The sequence below is a fragment of the Onthophagus taurus genome, chromosome 7, assembly GCF_036711975.1.
Source record: "Onthophagus taurus isolate NC chromosome 7, IU_Otau_3.0, whole genome shotgun sequence".
Lineage (NCBI taxonomy): Eukaryota > Metazoa > Arthropoda > Insecta > Coleoptera > Scarabaeidae > Onthophagus > Onthophagus taurus.
Genome location: NC_091972.1, coordinates 22,765,341 through 22,783,327, shown reverse-complemented (window position 1 = coordinate 22,783,327; position 17,987 = coordinate 22,765,341). Strand labels below are relative to the sequence as shown.

Genomic DNA, 17,987 nt, shown 5'->3' with positions numbered 1-17,987 from the left:
TATACAGCGTTTTAATGTTTCATTAAAATTGAGCTCATTGAATAAGTTATAAAAAAACTGTCGAGTTCGCAATAACACGGTAAAGTAGCGTTGTAAATTTTATTTAAACACCATATATTTGTTTGTTCTTGTTCGACCTTTTTAAAACAATTTTTTATATTTTATTGTGTACCAAATATTATTTATTAAACTATTTAAACATACATTTTCTTTAGAATTTAATTTTTGTGTAATATTTTTACTATAATGGGCTTGTTTTCGTCTAAAAATAAGCTAAAGCGAGCATCGTTTTCTTTATATATCTCAAAATTTTATACATTCAACATACGTATTATTATTATACATCATTATAAAGTACACGGTTTTAGCTTTAATTTCAAATATAAATCATTATATAATTTTTGTAAATACAGTCGGAATGATTTTTTTTAATTTCAGCAATTTTCGTTATAAAAATAAGCTAAAGACGGCACCATTATCTTTATATATCTTAAAACTTCATACATTCAACATACACACTATTACGCATCACCATAAAGTAGATAGTTTTAGCTTTAATTTGATACATAAATCATTACATAATTTTTATAAATATGGTCAGAATGATTTTTTAAATTTCATCAATTTTCGTTTAAAAATAAGCTAAAACGAGCATTTTTATCTTCATATATCTCAAAATTTCAAATATTCAACATACATTTTACTATGCATCATCATAAAGTAGATAGTTTTAGCTTTAATTTGATACATAAATCATTACAAATAATCTTTATAAATACGGTCAAAATGATTTTTTAAATTTCATCAATTTTCGTACAAAAAAAGAAGCTTAAGAGAGCAACGTTATCTTCATATATCTAAAAATTTTACAGATTCAACATACATATTACTATAGATGATCATAAAGTAGATAATTTTAGCTTTAATTTGATATATAAATCGTGACATAATTTTCATAAATAGGTACAGTCAGAATGATTTATTAAATTTCATTAATTTTCATATACAAATTACCTAAACCGAGCATCGTTATCTTCATATATCTCAAAATTTCATACATTCAACATACATATTATTATACATCATCATAAAGTAAATAGTTTTAGCTTTTATTTGATCCATAAACATTACATAATTGTTATAAATACAGCCAGAACTAGAAAATAAATGAACGATTCAGTTAGTAGACTCAATAATGAAAGTATTTGATTTTCCTGACATTAGTGGAAGTCGATGTTGAGTATATCTCACGTATTCCCATCAAAATCAAAATCCTATTATGCTTTTATGGAGTTTGAACAACCACGAACGCAGTGCATTTATAGAGAACAATACGAGTTTTCATGTTTAACGATTTTGTACAAGGTCGAATGAAAACTGTTACGACTGATTAAGTTATCTGGAAAATCGATTTGTTTTGTTGAAATTCTTGAAACTTAAAACATATAATATAAAAAAATATATATATCGAAATATATATTTTTGGACTACATTGAGAACAATCATATAATTAATAATTCTAATCCCTTCAGAAATAAAATATACAATTGGATAATGTACGTCGATGATGTATTTTGTGTGTGGGACGGGAATTTGGCTTCACTAAATGATTTTCACGATTTTATAAATAATTTACATCCTAATTTAAACTTTACTTTAGAAATTGAGAAGGAGTGTTCACTTAACTTCCTTGATCTTGAACTCACTAAAATTAATAATTCTTTGTCTTATAATATTTATAGGAAACCATCTATGGTCCCAACAACAATTCCTTTTGATTCCTTTCACCCAATGTCTCATAAATTGGCGAATTTTCGTTATTTGATTAATCGTGCCATCAGTTACCCTTTATCAGAGGAGCATAAATTTGAGGAATTTAAATATATTCATACTCTTGCATTGAATAACGGTTTTCCTTTAAGTATTATTAAAGGTTTACAGTTTAAATTGCTTCAGAGTAAAGATCCTTTGTATGTTAAGGTGAATGATAATTATATTTACAAACCCATTTCATATAATGAAACATCTTTGGTATCCAGAAGCTTTTTTGATAAATACAAAATTAAATTAGCCTTTTCTAACAATTGTTCTATTATTAGGCTTTTATCTAATTACCACCCTAAAAATGGGAATATACTTCAAAAAAATGGTGTGTATTCGGTTAGATGTTCTATCTGTAACGGAATATATATTGGACAGACAGGTCGTCGTTTAGGAAACAGAATTCATGAACATAAAAATAGAATTCAGTCTAATTTATATAAACATCATATGGAGACAGGCCATAGCATAGATTATGAAAACGTTACATTACTTCATGAATGTTCTAAGGGTTATAAACTTGATCTTCTGGAACTTTTTGAAATTAATAAACACAGTAAAAATAATAAGTTCTCCTTTTTAAATGATCAAATTAGTAATAATTACAAGCCACTCTTTATGTATTTGGATGCTGATGGTTGATTATGATTTTTGGCGTTGTGTTATTTGTTGCTTTTTATTTTTAAGATTTACGTTTTGATATCTCTTTCTTTTTCTTCTTTTTTTGATTTCGAGTTCTTCGTCTTTTCCTTTTCTTTTTTCTTTTTTCGGTCCTCTCTCTTCTTTTTTCCCAATAGCACATGTTTTACCTTTAATAACGCCACCTCCCGCACATGTCTTCTCGTTTTTCTCGTGTGATTGTCGTGAATTCTTATTTTCAATAGTTTATATGTTCATTGTTTTTAAATATGGATGTTCCTGTTTTTAATATTTACGCTTATTGACAGTAAGTTTTATTTTTTCTGATTGAAACGTATATATATATATATTTTTTTAATTGTTCTTATAATTGTATTTCAAGTTTACATTCATTTTCTTTTTGTATACAGCTTGTCGCTGATGACGGGAGTGTTTCCCGAAATCGATACGACTATACATTAAATAAAGTTTTTAAGCAAGTTAAAGAAGTTTTATCTAGTTTAATTTTCCATTAAAATATACTTGCAACATGGGTTTTATTTTCAATAAAAAAATACGTTATAATTATGAAAGCTTTATTTATGTAATTTGTTTTTTTTTAAGTTTTACTTAATTCTATATCAAAAAATGTAAAGTTAGTTTTGTTTACTGAACTTAAATTCATTTCTTGAATGCACCTGCGAACTGTAACTTCTCCCCCAAGAGATCGAAGTTCCGTTCCAAGAGTGTCGAGCTTGGGGTGAAATGGCGTCAGAAATTTCCAATTTTTCCGCGTTACCGTACCACAACATCTTGAGTAAATAGATTTTCAATATCTCTATTGTTGATTCGAGAAGTTTTGAAATGTTAATTTGTACCCTCTTTCTTGGATTTCCCCACAGATTTATACCGAAAAACTTACTTATTAAGATATTGGTTGTTTTATTGAAATAATCCCCAAGGAATATACTTCAAGTTGTAAATCTTCCCGTCATCTAATGTAACCTCTTTGGAAACGTTGCCTGCTGATATATAACCAAATATGGATCCCTTTTTTGAATTACGACGGACAGCATCTATCATTAATAAGAAATTGTCCTAAAAGGCGTCAAATATTAAGATGGAACAAAAAAGGTAAGAACGTGTTGGATTAATAACTAATAATACTATAGTATTGTTTGTTATATGTAAATATTATATTTTATTTATTTAGAATAATATTTACTTCATTCAAGTTTGATTAATAAAAAACTTTTTAAAGGAAAGGGAGGTCGGCCATGAATGTGCCGTCACAAATACAATGAATTTAATCTAAAGATCTGATATGAACTCGATGCAGCAAGGGCCCCTTTGTGCGTTTGTGATAGAGGGAAGGATACGGTCGGGCACGTTATGAATGTGACGACAAAAGGAAGATGTTAAGGAGATTAGTAGTAATAGAGGACTAGAGAGATATATGTGATTGGAATTAACGTGCAAATTAAGTTTAAAAAAAAAGAATAGAAACCCTTATCATCGATGACAAACGATGTACATCGATGTACGTTTTGATATACATTTTAATACATCAAAAATGCGGTGGCTTGCAAAAAAAAAGAGAAAATTTCCTTCTCTCCCGGAAAGTATCATAATTTTTATCTAACGTTGTTGGCTGATAATCAACAGGGTGCCAAGCTTGGAATGAAGGCTACAGAAAACTGCATTACCCTACATTCATAATTTACATCAAATATCAATTTTTCATTTCTAAGCGGAGAGAAACGCCGTTCGTGGGGGTAAATTTAATTTTCCGTCGTTTTTCTCCTTAGTTCATTAAATTGCGAAGGATGCTCTCTTTTTTCCTGATTTTTACAGGAATAATGTAAATATTTCCAATAGTATGAATAATAATAATCTCACTCTTTAAATTAAATATAGATTTTTTATTACAATTTATTTATTTTCTTATAAAAATAAGCAAAGGCAAGCATTGTAATCATATTATTATGGATCATCATAAAGTAGATAGTTTTAGCTTTAATTTGATATATGAATCATAATATAAATTTTCAAAAATACGATTTGAATGATTTTTTAAATTCCATGAAAATAATCTAAAGCCAACATCGTTATTTTCATTGTATCTAATAATTTTATACATTCAACATACATATTATTATGCACCATCATAAAGTAGATAATTTTAGCTTTAATTTGATATATAAATCATTAAATAATTTTCATAAATACAGCCAGTATGATTTTTCAATTTTCGTTAAATTTCGTATAAAAATAATCTAAAGCGAGCATCGTTATCTTCATATATCTCAAAATTTTATACATTCAACATACATATTGTAACAGAACAGACGTTTTGCACCATGATAATCCTGAAACGTTCGTGTGTGCCGGTTATTGTGCTACTACTTCCATTTTGCAACAAATTCAAGAAAATGTCAGCAACTTGAAACATACGCTCCAACAGAAACACTGCAAGAAAATTCCAGCGATTTGGCACAAAAGCTTCAAGAAAATTCCAGCAAATTGGAACAGAAACTTCTAAAGAATTCTGAAAGGCTAAAACAAGAAATTACTGATGAAATAGATCAAAAATTATCAGAAGTAGATAAGAAATTAGAATTGTTCCAGAAAAAGATAGATGGGATGGAAACGGAAATGGCAGCACTAGAAAAGACCGATGCCATGAAGGGTTACGATACAGCTGACTATCGCATACGCATATGAAACCACCACAGTTTGATGGAAAAACAACATGAAGCACTTACTTCAAACAATTTGAAGCAGCAGCGAATGCAAATACACTTATTTGATATTTTGATATTTTAGTTGATCACTATCAACTAACGAGAAAGTCACATCACTGATACTGTCCTTGCGAGGTGATGCGGCTGAGATACTAGATAAACTCTCACTAGCAGAGCAAGGTGACTATGATTCCCTTGTGAGGCATTTGGAAATGCGATATGGTCGTGGACATCTAAAACAAGTTTATCGCTCCCAGTTGAAGGCTCGCTACCAGCAAATAAATGAATCATTGACGGAATTTGAGTTTGATGTGTCTCGATTAACAAGATTAGCTTGGCGGAAGTGAGTGTAGACACATTAGAGCAGCTGACTGTGGTCGCTTTCCTCGCTGGACTCTAAGATAAGGATATACAACAACGAGTCATGCTTTTATGCCCAACAAAAATAGCTGACGCATTAGCTCGCATACTAGAGATGGAGGCCGTGAAAACAGGCTGCAAGAGTCAAGCTCGCGTTAGACAGCTAGATGAAGGAAGAAAGAAATTAGGTTGCAAAAACTACGGTGATAAGGCGTCCAAACCATTGACGGCGGAAAACTAAAGTGGTTCGATAACAAGGGGCCGACATCGACCTTTATCCAACATGCCCCGAAAGAAGTCACACATGTCACATCTTTACAACATCAGGTTAACAGCGCTTTTGTGGACGGAATGGTTAATAGAAAGCTTTACCGGCTCCTGTTGGATACAGGTGCGACGTAGACCATCGTAAAACCTAGTATCATAGAGAAGTCAGTAAAGGTTAGGCCGACGAAATGGAGACTCCGTACTGCAACAGGAGAACCGGCATTCATCCACGGTGAAGTGGACATTAATATCGTTATCGGTAGTACATTGATAAAACATTCAGCACTGATAACAGACATTGAAGACGAAATAATACTTGGAATGGACGTCATGAATTCTGAAGGCTTCGAATTAAATTTAAAACGTGGTGTACTGAAAATAAATGATGACGATATAGTTCTCCAAAAGAAAGGAGATGAAACTATTCGTGTGATCTTAGCCACGGATATCTTGTTACCAAAACGAAGCCAAGTAATTCTGGATGGCAGTTTGGACGGCACGCTTAGTGAAGGAAGAATTAGGATGTTCGAGTCTAGGCCAAATGAGGAGGATATCGGACGAGGGATTGCTGTGGGTAAAGCCCTGATACGTACTGCACGGACGGTTCCTGTTAGGGTAACGAACGCCAACGATTACCCATTGACTTTAAGGAAAGGAGCTGTGTTGGGATATTGCACATCTGTCTCCTCCGTTGTTTCCAACATCGATGCGCTCAAAGAATCTACCCCAAAATGTCCAGAGAAGCTACTCGATTTGGTACCGGTCGCATCCGTTGGAAAGAAGATGCACGAACGATAAAGATTATGCAGCCTGACTCAAAAGTATCAGGACATCTTTGACATGGGAGAGAAGGGGAGGACCAATGTTGTCCAGCATAAAATCGACACTGGGACATCACAACCGATTCGTCAGAGAGCAAGAAGATTGCCGCTTGCAAAGAAAGAAGAAGCCGATAGAATCGTTCAGGATATGAGAAATGTAGGAATAATTGAACCATCCAGCAGATCATGAGTGCCACCTGTAGTTTTAGTTAAAAAGAAAGATGGCTCGACGCGATTCTGCGTGGATTATCGTCAACTTAATAACGTGACGAAGAAAGCTACCCTCTTCCAAGAATTGATGACACGTTAGATACTTTGGCCTGATCGAAAATCTTTTCGACATTGGATCTGAAGAGTGATTACTGGCAGGTGGAAATGGCACCAGAAGATCGAGAGAAACCCGCTTTTACTGTAGGAACTGGACTGTGGCAATTCAATGTGATGCCGTTTGGACTTTGCAATGCTCCAGCTACATTTGAGCGATTGATGAAAACTGTTCTGAGGGGTTTGTCCTGGTTTGTTTGGTATACCTCGACGACATTATTGTTCTCGGAAAATCCTTCGAGGATCATTTTAAGAATCTGGTGGAAGTATTCCAGCGCTTACGAAGGGCAGGGTTGAAGCTTAATCCAAAAAAATCTTCCAAAAGGAAATCCAGTACCTGAGGCATATTATCTCTAGTCAAGGAGTCGCGGTGGATAAAGATAAAGTGAACACCATCCAAGAATGGCCAGTACCCAGCAACAAGCAGGATTTACGAAGTTTTCTCGGCCTATGTACCTACTACAGGAGATGTGTACCAAGTTTTGCCAACAACGCCAAGCCTCTGACGAAACTGACGGAAGCAGATGAGTAGACGGTATCAGTGGGGTGAAGACTGCCAAGAAGCATTCGAACACTTCAAAGGTACGCTAACCACCACCCCAATAATGAGCTACCCATTGCCAGATGGGAAGTTTATACTGGATACGGATGCTAGCAATGTAGGCCTGGGGGAGAGTCTTGTCCCAAATCCAAGATGGTCAAGAAAAGGTGATAGGATACTTCAGCAAGACTCTATCGAAACCTGAACGCAACTACTGTGTAACACGGAGAGAACTTTTGGCGGTTATAAAGGCAGTAGAATATTTCTACAAATATCTTTACGGTCGCAATCTACTAGATCTGCAGATTCGGTGTACCTCTGGAGTTACACTCCGACCAAGGTCGAAATTTCGAGTCGGCACTCTTCCAAAATGTCTGTAGGATTCTAAACATCAAAAAGACAAGAACGACAGCACTCCACAGTCTGACGGAATGATAGAGCGGATGCACAGGACCTTCAATCGACATCTAGCCAAGGTCGTATCTAACCATCAACGAGACTGGGATAAACATCTCTATTTGTTCCTGCTGGCATATAGATCTGCAGTACATGAATCGACAGGATAGACGCCGACTAGCATTGTTATGGGTCGCGAGTTGCGTCTACTCCGTGATTTGATGTTTGGGTGCCCACTAGGGCAGGATATTGCCGGAGACGATTATGTAAGCAAGTTGCGCCAACGGTTGGATGATATCCATGAACGGGTGCGTTTAAGCATCCAGACCGCTAGCGATATAAAAGTAAGTTCGCTAGCGAAAGTATACTTTTTTCTTTACGAATCAATTAGAAACGCCTCGATTAGAAACGCGATGAGTAAAGAAGAAGTTACTTTTCTTTAAAAATAATACATGAAGTTTTTTCGGACACTCAATTTAAATGAATTACCTACATTTTATAAGAAATTATTTAAAAAGTACACGACGAGCTCGAGAATCAAATTGTCGTTTCTGCCATTTCCCTCACTACTGCAACCAAACAAAAAAAAATAAAGTAGTGATTCATCAGGAGTTCATCAGGAGGTGTTATCAATATCATCACTAACATGTGGTGATTTACAGTTACAACAGTGTACATCAAGTATAAGCTTCTCTAACCTTAATAATTGTACGTTTTATATTTATTCTAATAAATAATTAATTGTTTATTTGGTTGTTATAAAGAAATGGTTGCTATAAAGAAATGAGGTACTTTTCTTTACGATTTGTAATAAGGAAATATAGGCCATTTCCAGTGAGTGTCCGAAAAAATAATAGATATTGTATTGTGTTCAGATATAAAAAAATATAAATAACTAAAAAAAGAATATTATTACGCATCATCATAAAGTAGATAGTGGTACCATTAATTTATTACATCATTTTTATAAATACAGTCCGATTAATTTTTTAAATTTCATCATTTTTCGTATAAAAATAAGCTAAAGCGAATACCGTTATCTTCATATATCTCAAAATTTCATAGATTCAACATACATATTATTATGGATCATCATATAGTTGAGAGTTTTAGCATTAATTTGATATATAAATCATTACATAATTTTCATAAAAGCAGTTAGAAGGATCTTTTTAATTTTATCAATTTTCCTATAAACAAGCCCTCTTCTTTTATTTTTACAGGAATAATGTAAATAAAATTTATCAAAAAAAATTAAATTTATTGTTTTATTTCAAAATTATTATCATTATTTTTGACATCAGAAGATTGGAAGGTGGTGTAAATATTTAGTGGTCCATCAATCCATTATTATTCTTGACCAACGTCTAAAAAAGAAAACAAATATTTTATAAATATAACGTTAGAAATATTGCAACTACTTTAACAAAGTTTCTTCATGTACAAAATAACTAAAAATCGATATTTTTAAAATCATCAAAAGGATTTAATCACAACGTTTACTAGCAGTTGGCGTTTAAGTGGTAAATAGAAAACAAAAATTTGTTTTTACCATTTTTTGTTTTCTTCGACAGTCTTTAATGTTGTTTAAACTATTTTGCGCGTTTCATAATAACATTTTATTTAAAATATTACCTTCATTTGGGATACACGTGTCACAACAAAAACATTTACCATCGGCCGGTTGGAAAACTTCGCTAAAAGGATCACAAACTTCCGGTTCAACTGTATAACACCTAATTCTTTCACATAAACTAGGATTGCAATATTTTCTTCCCTGAATTTCTTTAACGACGATCATTAATAGTACAATAAAAACGATGGCCTTCATCTTTGAAATTTAAACTTGTACTAATATTAAACGAAAGATGCCTTTTATATTAAAAAGGTTGAAGTAATTATAGAAAAAAATATATGCGTCACCAAAAATATTACCTTGTAAATAGAAACTACTCGAAATTGTAACTGGTGCGAATAAACTATATTATCTCTCATGTTATTTGTACGTAGTGACCTATATATTATGAATAAGTTGCGTTAAGATTATGATAAAACCAATATAAAATTAATCAAAAACTGTAAACATGATTAAATTATTTTTTATTAATAAATATGTAATACAGTAAAATCTCCTTAGAAAGGACTTCGGATGGAAAGGACAAAATATTTTTAAGTCATACTATTAATATTATCTATTTAAAGGATAATTAATGTTCTCAGGAAGTATTGTGGGCAATAAAAAAGAAGTATCGAAATAGATACGAAATATTGGCAGAATCAATTAAATTGCGGTTTTATTGCCCACAATCCTTCCTGAGAACATTAAGCATTATCCTTCAAACAACTAACGGGATTAAGGAAAAAATCTCCTGCTTGGTTTTCTTTAATTATCTATTTAATACATCAGTATATTTAAATATTAATGTTAGCGTTCATAGATAGAAAAATTCGGGCTATTTATCAAGTTGTTCTATTGAATAGAACTATGAACAAAATAGATTCTATTCCATGTTCATAGACAAAGTCATCAACAGGTTAAAAATATGGCGCAGAGAGTGAAGACGTGCTTCGGCGTTGATGTGTTTCGACTGTAATTTTTCGTGTGCAAACTGTTGATTTCGTGGTCACATTTGAACTATGCTACCCCCAATACTTTCTGCAAAACCATGCCTTCTCTTAGTGTAGTTGAATCTCCTTCTTACCATGGTAGTTTTGATTGTGATTCTCTGACTAGTTATTTTGGCGAATCCCCTATCACTCTCGACGATTAAATTAAGGTATCAACAATTTTCGCGATTAATGCCTCCGCTAATACCATTTCCAGATTTTCCTTGGAGTTGTTTGACGAATTGCAAGTCCGCCAGGCTCTTAGACATTCTCTGTTCACTAGTGATGGTGCTGATGGTGTCAGCATTAAGCAGCTCCTTCCTATTTAGGATATAATCATTCCTTCACTACTCCACATATTTAACTTCTCCATTGAAACATCGTCCTTCGCTTCTATTTGGAAACTAGCTTATATTGTACCCATACCTAAACTTAAGTGATTGATGAACTCGTCTAAGTGATTTTCGTCCTATATCTATTATTTCCGTAGTTTCTAAAGCGCTTGGTGTATATGCAGGTACAGCGATATTTGGATGAGCACAAGACTATCACTGATTTTCAATCTAGTTTCCGGCCAGATCATAACACGATATCGCCGTTTATCAAAATTACTGATGATATTAGACGTGGTTGTGATGACCGGCGTTTGATCTTATTGGTTTTGCTTGACTTCAGCAAGGCATTCGATTCTTGCATTTGATCATAGCTTGGTACCAATTCTATCTTTTGTAGGTTTTTCGCCGAGCTGTGTCGCTTGGTTTCAATCATACCTTTCTAATCGTTCCAAATGTGTACGTGACTCGTCATCTTCCTCGTTTGTGTTTACAAGCTGTTGCGGTGTGCCTCAGGGTAGTGTTTTCAGTCCACTTCTATTTTCCGTCTTCATAAATCGCATTACTAAGATAATTAAGTGCAACTTTCACCTATATGCAGACGAGCACCAAATTTATACACCTGCAGCTGTGGATGAACTTCCAGCTGCGGTAATGCGGCTTAATAGGGATCTTGCTAGTGTTCTAGATTGGTCTAGATGCCATGGCTTGAGTTTGAATATAGAAAAGACTCAAGCTATTGCTTTCGGATCAAGACCTTTGCCAACAAAATTTTACTCCATCAATAATACCCATATGACACTTGCTGGTAACATCATACAATTCTCTCAAACAGTTAAAAGCTTGGGGGTGATGATGGATTCTGCATTGTCCTGGCAGCCTCAGATTCAGTCTGTATGCAGAAAGGTTTATTTCTGTTTCTACTCCCTACGCAAACTTGGTTGTTTCCTTCCACCTATTGTTCGTCGCAACCTCTGTTACTCTTTAATTCTCCCCCATTTGGACTATGCCGATGCCGTGTACTCAGACCTCTCGATTAGTCTCCATAATAAATTAGAGCGGTTACAAAATAATTATCTGGGCTTTATTTTCGACCTGAGAATATCGTAATCATCTCGAGATGCTCGCCGTTGAGAAGCGTAGATCCTTTCGCATATTAACTACCTTATACAAGATACTTTCCTCTCAATCTCCAATTTACCTGTTCACTGCAGTTCAGTTCATGGCATCTCGCGGTCTTCTTACTAGAGCACAGTCTGATATCTCACTCATGTTTCCCGTTCATCGTACTGAAATATATCACAGATCTTTCACTGTATGTACAAGCTATAACTCTGTGGAATAATTTACCCACAAAATTGCGTAATACTCGTAGCTTTTCCGTAGTCAAAACTTCGCTAAGAAATTATCTGTTGTCTCTATAGTTATCTGAGACTGATTTTTGATATCACTTGCTCATCTGACAGCTTTATTTAGTCTTTTCCAATCAATTTTCGCTTAATCCCATTTTCTTTCTTTCTTGTTCTCTCCTATTCTTTTTCTGTTATTTGACATGTAGATTTTTTTTGTTTTTGTTTTTTTTCCCATAGTTGCCGGTTGGGTTTATTTGAAAACATTGCCTCTGGCGAACAATTGACCTTTTGTCAACCTTGTGTTAATGTTATTGAATAATGTATATTTTTCTGTTATTATTATAAATCCTGTAAATATTGTCAATAAACTTGTTAGTATTATTATAGACTCGCTATATTCCTCGAGTTGTCTATAATATCTATACAATGTGTAAACCAACGACGGTAGTTCTAATTAACTTCAGCATTCTAATTTTCTCTTAATTATTATTCAGCGCTAGGTTGTTGTATGTTTTTAATGAACGAAAAGTAGAACTAACACTAGACCTAGAACTAGAAACATTCGAGTTTAGCCGTCTTAAGAGACGTAGGGCTAAACCCGAATGTTTCTAGTTCTAGGTCTAGTGTTAGTTCTAATGCTAGTGTTAGTTCTAGTTTTAGTTGTTATTCAGTGTTAGATTAGTGTAAAACTAGAACTAACTTCAGAACTAACTCTTCAGACGAACGGCTAAACCCGAGTGCTTCTATTTCTAGATCCAGTGTTATTTCTGGTTTTAATTGTTATTCAGCGTTAGATTGTTTTATTTTTATTGAACTAAAAATGGGATTAACATTAGACCTAGAACTAGAAATAATCGAGTTTAGCCAAGTTAAGAGGCGCACGGCTAAACCCGAATATTTCTAGTGCTAGTTCTAATGTTAGTTCTAATGCTAGTGTTAGTTCTAGTTCTAGTTAGTTCTAGTTATAATGGACCCCCTCCTCGTATTAATCCGTTATATCGAGGTTTTACTGTATCATTAAATCAATTTCAATTAAAAACACTAATTGTTAATTTTTTATGAAATTATTGAACGGTTAAAATATAATCGAATTAGAGCTCGTTACTACACCAATTTGTAATCAAAATAAACCGATAATTAATTGTGTGTCCTTTAATTATAACCACTTTTACAAAGTTTTTTTAAATTCAGATTTATAGCGTAATAAATTACCAATTGCAATCCAATTTCCGATTATCCTACAACTATTGTCATTTAAACAAACGTCTCGTTGACACAATATTAACAAATATTGAATGTATGTGCACACAAACGTCAACTGCAGACAATTGCTTTTATACCGATCATCAAATTGTTAAAGTGTTGTTTTTAAAATGTACAAAACGTTATAAATAAATGTTAACCACATTTTACTCACAATTTTTAAATTTAGAATGGTTCGCAAGTGTCGCAACATTTATCGAAACCGTTTTGTTTAATAAATAATTCGCCTGGCAAACAGTCCTCGTGGCGTTTCGGAAGACACAACACAGCAGCGCATAAATTCGGTACATATCTTGCTTTTACCATCATCATTGCTATTACAAACACTAATAAAAGGCACAACATCAAACGGAACATTATGGAATTTTTTTATAAACGATCGCTAGCACTATCGAACTTGAAATGAGTCACTTCAAGTCTACGTGCTGGATTTTTTGGTTTCCCATTGGAAGATTTAATCATAACTATGACCTTTAGAGTCTTTATGCTAATTGTGAAATGATGAATAATTTTGGTTTCTATTCGTAAAAGAAAACAAAATAAAATTTTATTTTTTTTATTACCTCTTAAACTCCTCGATATGCTAAAAATTGTGTACATTCATCACAACATCGATTTAATTGATCTTTAACAATTAGTACATATCCTGGGGGACATTTTACATTATTCCGGGGGCACAAAACGTTCGCACAAATATCTCTACGATTGACGACTACAATAATTTAATCTTAATGTGACATTAATTTATCAAAATTATAGTTATTTTACCGTTTCCCTCACTAGAAATGGAGAATATAAGCAAACATTGACAATATAAAAAGAATGAGTTAAACATCTTTGTAATAAAAATCTATATGATGTGTAAAATACAATGGATAATAAACATTAGTGTTTTATATGATCGTTGTTTTAAACAATGTAATTAATTCTTACAACAATTAACTTTTGTGGTTGCTTATTAAATTTTTATTACGTTAATAATAAAATGATAATTTTATATATTCATGTTTAAATGGAAAAACTATTTTAATATTTTGTACAGTGTCCACCAAAAAGTCTTGTTTTTGGTTCCATTGCACTACTTACATTTCTGAAATTTTGTTATATAGGATGATTAATATTAAATTAACCTGTAACTCGTCATTATATTGTAGCTGTGATTCTATTTAATATAGTTCTCCCATTAGCAATCTCGTAAGATGAAATTGCATTTATGGTTACAAGTATCGTACAGTTGTTATGGCATTTGCTTATTTATTAATCCTTGAGGACAGACCGTCGTAATTCATTGAATTCCTAGGAAAATAAAAAGATGAACGAAATTAGCAAAAATCATTCTTTTATTTATTTATCATTATTTTAATAAATATTGAACACAATGGAGCAATTCGAAAAAGATGAGTTGCCTAGAATCAAATTCTCATTTTCAAAATCTTTTTCTCTTTTATTTTTATTAAATGAAGCTGAAGTTAATGCAGTTGGAACTGGAAAACATAATGTAAAACACTGTCCAATTCTTCTAAAAAATGCTTCTCTTTTGGTTCTTTAGATTTCTCCTCGATGGAAATTTTGCCTTTATAAAAAACTTGATTCGATACTTTCAATTTATTATTAAGTGATTCTGCCACATAGCTTTTCGCAACACTCGAACTTTGAGTTAACCAGTAACGCTGCCCCGCTCCGAAGATAACAATGAAAAAATGATAAAAACTTGCTTCCGGTAATTTCAAAAAACTTGTTATTTGGGACGGAATCCTTTCAAAGGTGTGTCCCACGGGTTGATTGGCACATTTTCCAGTATAAGAATTATCGCAGAAAAAACGAGGATTTTCAGGAACTTTTTCTCTAATTTTATAGAAACTTTTGAAAAGTCTCTATATAATTAATATCTTCTTCTGACTTGTCTACAATTGTGGATGAATGTTGAGTACCATTTTTAGAGCCAGGAATTTGTATCACAACAAATTTTTCGCTGATATTAGTATCCGCTAACTTCATTTTGTATAGTTCGTCAGAGCGACAAGCACCAGCAATGCCCACAACCATTAGTGTCTAAAATAAAAATACTTTTGTAAAACTAAGTTAAATTTACAAACGACATTAAAATACCTTCATTAGTAAATAGACTTCATACGGTGCCTGTCGGAAGAAGTGATCTATATCTTCATGATTAAGAACTCTCGACTTTTTCGAGGTATATCACACCACAGACTAGCAGGTGATTGCAGTTTTTCGAAGCGTTCCACCATATACGCCAACAGTACATTTTCCGCCACCTCTGTTGCGTTTTTTCTTCGCACCCAATCTTTGAAATAAGTATGTATGTACCTTCATAACGCTTTTGAGATGTGGAGGGTAATAAATTCTCATAAGCAGCGTTCGCAATTTCTTCAATAACACACGTAACAAGTTTTGAATTTTTATTTGTTTATGAAAACAAAATATGACTGTACACATAACCAAGGTAGATGAATGTAAGGTATGCTCACACGGTGAACGAATTAGCTCTCACACGTCATTATGCGTTATAGCCATTGTAAACAAACCTACACTTACAATAGTAGACAATAGTTGTTGCTAAACTATGACGCGGTGATGACGCGCGAGAGCCAATTCGTTTACCGTGTGAGCATACCTTATATTTATCTACCTTGCACATGACAACCATGCACTTACGATTTCCCAATGTTCTGATTTTACGAATCAGGCAAGAAAACTTTGGATATTTTGCAGGATATTGACTTCTGCTAGTGGGAAAAACGTAATAAGCCGGAATAACGCCGTATAATGCGGAACGTAAGAAATAACATTCCTCGGAAGAATATGGGACTTCGGTTCCCTCGGCCCGTATAATTCTTCCTCGAACGTTATAGTGTCCTTACGTTCCTTATTATCCTCTTGTTGTTATTTCAGCTGACAATCCTTGAAAAGTTCTGGAACGGTATATTCGAACGGTGCCACTGGCATTTGGTCTACTGAGTCGCCACCAGTAGGCTTATCAATCGGGAAATTCAGCAGAATTGGCTCTACACAACTTGGTTGGTAGAGTATACAGAACGATCCAGGATTAAGAGTTCTTGGTTTGTGCTTTTCTTGATAAAGCAGGTACGTTTAACAACGCACTACCACAATCTCTTGAAAGAGCTGCTCTTGACAGGGTTGGATTTGCAATATGCTTGATAGTAGAATAGTTTCTAGTTCACTCCACGGTGACACGATATGCTTCAGGCCGGGAGGTGGATGTCGGCAGGGAGGGGTGTTATCTCCCCTCCTTTGGTTCCTTGGTTCATGATCTGATTGCGATAGTCGAAGCCGTTGGTGTAGGAATACATGCGTATGCTGATGACATTGTCGTTATGGTCAAAGGAACCTGTTTATCGAAAATATCCAAAATCCTCCAGGTGACCCTAAATACCATTTGTGCTTGGTGTTAGGATGAGAATCTCTCGATAAACCCGTACATATGTGACAATCGTTGTGCTCTTCACTAGGAGACGAAAGTTGGATGGACTAATTCCCCCAACTATCCAAGGTGAAAATCTTTTCTCAAAGGAAGTCAAATATCCAGGAGTAATTCTAGACAAAAGCCTCTCATTTGCAGAGAGTTTTACGCAAAGCTAAACTATTCTTGTAGACTTGTCATAGTCTTTGTGGAAAAAATTGAGGTCTTACCCCTGAAAGACTGTACTGGCTCTATGTGATTAGACCTATGATCACATACGGAGCAGCAGCCTGGTATAGGAAAGTCTGACAGACTTCAGTTATCAATAAACTTTCACGAATTCAACGAGTAGGCGGATTAGCAATCTCTGGTGCGATAAGCACAACGCCAACTCTAGCAACGAATGTTCTGTTTGGCCTACCTCCTTTGCATTTACATATAGTGAAAGTGGCTAGAAGTACCATTTAAGCAATATGCTCAAAACTGTTCCGACATGTCCTACCAATGGGCTGCTTACAGCCTGGGTACGTGCTGTACTGTATTCCAGGCGGAAGTATTTGCTATTGACAGGGGTGCTAAAATCCTTCTTCAAAGAGGGGTGAAGAACATGATAGTACGATTTTTGTCAGACAGTCAAGCCTCTCTCCAGGCGCTGCAGGACATGAAAACGGTGTCCACTCTGGTTAATGACCATAAAAGAACTTTAAACACACTAATTTGTGTTAACAAAGTTTCTCTGATCTGGGTCCCAGGTCACTATGAGGTTACTGGCAATGAGGGGGTAGATGAGCTAGCATGACAGGGTGTTTCATTGGTGTATCATTTGCGTTGATCAAACAGAGGTATGGACTGTGAGCTGACGAACGACTTCGCCTACTATGGACCAGTTCTCCTGGAATGAGACAAGCAAAGTTGTTTATTAACATCGCCACTGTCAAATCCGGGAATATTTTAGGACTTGTTCGTAGCAGCATTAAAGTTTTAATGTGTCTTTACTGGGCACTGCTGATTAAAGACACACCTCAACTTGTTGGGTCTAGCCGACGATGTTGAATGCCGACTATGTGCGGAGTACGAGGAGACGGTTGAGCATATTTTA

At 34.1% G+C, this 17,987-nt stretch overlaps 1 long non-coding RNA gene across 2 annotated transcripts; it reads right to left on the bottom strand.

The window, feature by feature from the left end:
* Window positions 1-9,141: 9,141 nt before the first annotated feature.
* On the bottom strand, window positions 9,142-13,998 carry LOC111425125 (uncharacterized). Of its 2 annotated transcripts, none has more exons than XR_011641153.1 (2): window positions 13,601-13,998; window positions 9,142-9,259 (listed from the first exon to the last, which is right to left on the bottom strand). It is a non-coding gene; the product is annotated as an uncharacterized lncRNA (long non-coding RNA). The 2 variants fall into 2 exon arrangements; XR_002707693.2 differs by lacking the exon at window positions 13,601-13,998 and adding an exon at window positions 9,528-9,955.
* Between the last annotated feature and the right edge of the window lie 3,989 nt (window positions 13,999-17,987).